General features: G+C 40.3%; 1 pseudogene; it reads left to right on the top strand.

The window, feature by feature from the left end:
* The first annotated feature begins 427 nt into the window (after positions 1–427).
* Positions 428–3,293, top strand: LOC126471225 (calcineurin subunit B type 2-like; annotated as a pseudogene).
* The last annotated feature ends 631 nt before the right edge of the window (positions 3,294–3,924 follow it).

Below are 3,924 nucleotides of genomic sequence, written 5' to 3' on the forward strand. Positions count from 1 at the left end.
CATCGTTGTCGACGGGACGTTAAACACTAACCACCACACCACCACTTTATTTCGAACGAGGTCTGATGCAATGTCAGCATGTTGTAAGGTCGGTGTTCCAAAAGTAATTTAAGAATAAGTTAAAACTTTGCGTTGGAGAACGACTCGAATCCGAGCCTACACCATAGTGTGAGCTACTAACTGTTCTATCTGTGCGCGCTTCTCAGACCCACTCAGGGCTTTAACTGGTCAGTCGTTCCTCTCCTCACCTATACTCCAAGTAAATCTCTGATAGTGTAGTTAAGTGGAAATATTCCGTGTATCCTTTCTTGAGGAGGTGGTCTTACCAATTAGGTAAAGGAATAGGGTGAAGCTATGCGAAACGAAGTGTTTTCGGATAGCTATATCATGTTTTGTTTATTAGCGAGAATAATAGGAAAACCACAAAATGCGAAATGGATGTTCTCTTCCAATGGAATTATGTTCATAGTTTAATGCAGATGAAACGCGACAGCTTGGAGAATGATTCGGGAAGCTGGGTTTATATCATTCAAGTTCTTTATGTTCTTAGGCACAGTATCACGAAAATAGTAACAGAACACAGCGAAGTATATAAAGTACAGAGAACCAGTATTCTTGCATTCTACATATGTTAAACAGGAAAACTTCCCATACACGTTACAGGGAATAGACGGCTTCTTCCTGGCTCAGACACATCGACAAATTTCAGTAGTTAAGCATTTGTACGCCAACGGACAGGTTAAGTAACATCCACAACAGCCTAACTGCACCCCACACGGAAAATAATATTAGAAAACATGATTTGATAGAACAATTAGAAATACTCGTACTGTTACACGAAGTAAAATTTTCTGAAACCGTGTTGAATGAACAAATGAATTTCAACAAACAGGAATTTTTCAACAATTTTTAAGTTTGTTTTTTCCTCAAGAACAATTATTTAATAATTGCAACTATTTCATAACACAAAGTCACGTTTGATATCCACACAAATAGTTGTTTTCCAAATACCATCCATTAATAAATACACTACTGGCCATTAAAATAGCTACACCAAGAAGAAATGCAGATGATAAACGGGTCTTCAATGGACAAATATATTATACTAGAACATGTGATTACATTTTCACGCAATTTGGGTGCATAGATCCTGAGAAATCAGTACCCAGAACAACCACCTCTGGCGGTAATAACGGCCTTCATACGCCATGGCATTGAGTCAAAGAGAACTTGGATGGCGTGTACAGGTACAGCTGCCGATGCAGCTTCAACACGATACCACAGTTCATCAAGAGTAGTGACTGGCGAGCCAGTTGCTCGGCCACCATTGACCAGACGTTTTCAGTTGGTGAGAGGTCTGGAGAATGTGCAGCCATGGCAGTAGTCGAACATTTTCTGTATCCAGAAAGGCCCGTACAGGACGTGCAACATGCGGTCGTGCATTATCCTGCTGAAATGTAGGGTTTCGCAGGGATAGAATGAGGGGTAGAGCCACGGGTCGTAACACATCTGAAATGTAACGTCCACTGTTTAAAGTACCGTCAATGCGAACAAGAGGTGACCGAGACGTGTAACCAATGGCACTCCATTCCATCACGCCGGGTGATACACCAGCATGGCGATGACGAATACACGCTTCCAATGCGCGTTCACCGCGATGTCGCCAAACACGGATGCTTCCATCATTATGCTGTAAACAGAACCCGGAATCATCCGAAAAAAATGACGTTTTGCCATTCGTGCACCGAGGTTCATCGTTGAGTACACCATCGCAGGCGCTCCTGTCTGTGATGCAGCGTCAAGGGTAACCGCAGCCATAGTCTCCGAGCTGATAGTCCATGCTGCTGCAAACGTCGACGATCTGTTCGTGCAGATCGTTGTTGTTTTGCAAACTCCCCATCTGTTGACTTAGGGATCGAGAAGTGGCTGCACGATCCGTTACAGCCATGCGGATAAGATGCCTGTCATCTCGACTGCTAGTGATACGAGGCCGTTGGGATCCAGTACGGCGTTCCGTATTACCCTCCTGAACCCACCGATTCCATATTCTGATAACAGTCATTGGATCTCGACCAACGCGAGCAGCAATGTCGCGATACGATAAACCGCAATCGTGATAGGCTACAATCCGACCTTTATCAAAGTGGGAAACGTGATGGTACGCATTTCTCCTCCTTACACAAGGCATCACAACAACGCTTCATCAGTCAACGCCGGTCAACTGCTGTTTGTGTATGAGAAACCGGTTGGAAACTTTCCTCATGTCATCACGTTGTAGGTGTCGCCACTGGCGCCATCCTTGTGTGAATGCTCTGAAAAGCTAATCATTTGCATATCACAGCATCGTCTTCCTGTCGGTTTAATTTCGTTTCTGTAACACGTCATGTTCGTGGTGTAGCAATTTTAATGGCCATTAGTGTTATAATGTAACGTCTTTCTATTGTCTTACAAATAACAACACCTATGTATTGGTAAAAATGTAAAGATAAAATGTATTAATTTGGTTTACAAATGTACTGTAACACCAAATGTACATATATGTCTGTAAATATGTCCACTCATACCGTATTTAAGAATAATGTAACAACTGCTGGAAACAGTAAGTAATTTGTCTGTTTTGTCTTAATTTTGTAAACATTGTAATGGCAATGTGTCATCTCATAACATCCATGTGTAGTCTTAACAGGACCAGTAGTGACATGAATTCAGAAAATTATGTAGACTGATCAGTCACCTGGATTTGAGCCCACAGGACTCACAATGCAACGTTCATTGAAATAAAAATCACGGAATTTGACTGAAAGTGGTTTTTTTTTATTTTATGAAAGGAATAGAGTCACTGAAGGAACGCTGACAGCAATGGATAAAATTAAGTCTTTAAGTATAGATGTATTTGTATTATTGCCCGAGTTACAACAAAATTCTTTAACACAATATGTTATAGTTACATTCCATGAAGATGGGAAAAGCGAGTTTAAAGAATTCAAACAGGTTCACTGTAAAAGTGGCTAAAGGATCAAAACTGAGGATTTCATTCAGAATATATTATATGGACAATGATGGGTATATATCCAATGGATAAATGTTTCAGGCGATAGAAAGGATGCTTGGGAATAGTTTAGAAAACTATTGTGTGTGGATAAAGATGGGGATCGAAAAAATTATTTTGAAGGGTTTACTCTGTGATGTACAACATAAATAGTCGCAAAAGGATGATGGTTGACGTTCAGTTTACAGTTCCTTCCAACCTGAATTCTAAAGCTAAAGGGGCCGAGTGGTGTCTCATATTGTGACAGTAATGTTTGATTTCTCCTCCTGCACTTCTTTCTCCAGACTCTGAATGTGTTTATTTCACATAATCTGAGGTAGCGCTCTGAGTAACATTTATTTGCGAGTGTTTGATTCAAACACTATTGATGAATCAATACTGTTACAGTCTAAATATGATTAACACAGGTACTTCTTTTTATGTCTTTTCTACAGTTATCTGCAGTCTTCTGTTTATTGCCGTATATTTTCTACGGAACTTTTCGTGGAGTATTTGGTGCTGTTAAGTCTTGTTTCATGTTTATCATATTAATGTTCACATTGGTTAATGAATTAGTCTCAACAGGCACATTAAAAAGTGATCTTTCATAACATTTATCATTTATAAATACGTGTAAAAGAGGATAAACTCATAGGTACATGTTGTAAAGTTAGGGGAAGTTTACGAGGAACTCCTTCAACCGATGTTAATGTATAAAACGGCAGGAAAGGGGGAAGAACGTTGTTAAATATGCCTCGTGGCGGCAGCGTGCAGGAGGTCGAGCGGTCAGGATTTGATAGTGGGCATCCAGGTCTGCCGTTAAATGACAAATCACGAGATTAAGTACAATAAAGAGGATATATTTCAATATATGGAGTATAAAGGGCGCGCCTAGG

The sequence above is a fragment of the Schistocerca serialis genome, chromosome 3 (genome assembly GCF_023864345.2).
Source record: "Schistocerca serialis cubense isolate TAMUIC-IGC-003099 chromosome 3, iqSchSeri2.2, whole genome shotgun sequence".
In the NCBI taxonomy this organism is placed as follows: domain Eukaryota; kingdom Metazoa; phylum Arthropoda; class Insecta; order Orthoptera; family Acrididae; genus Schistocerca; species Schistocerca serialis.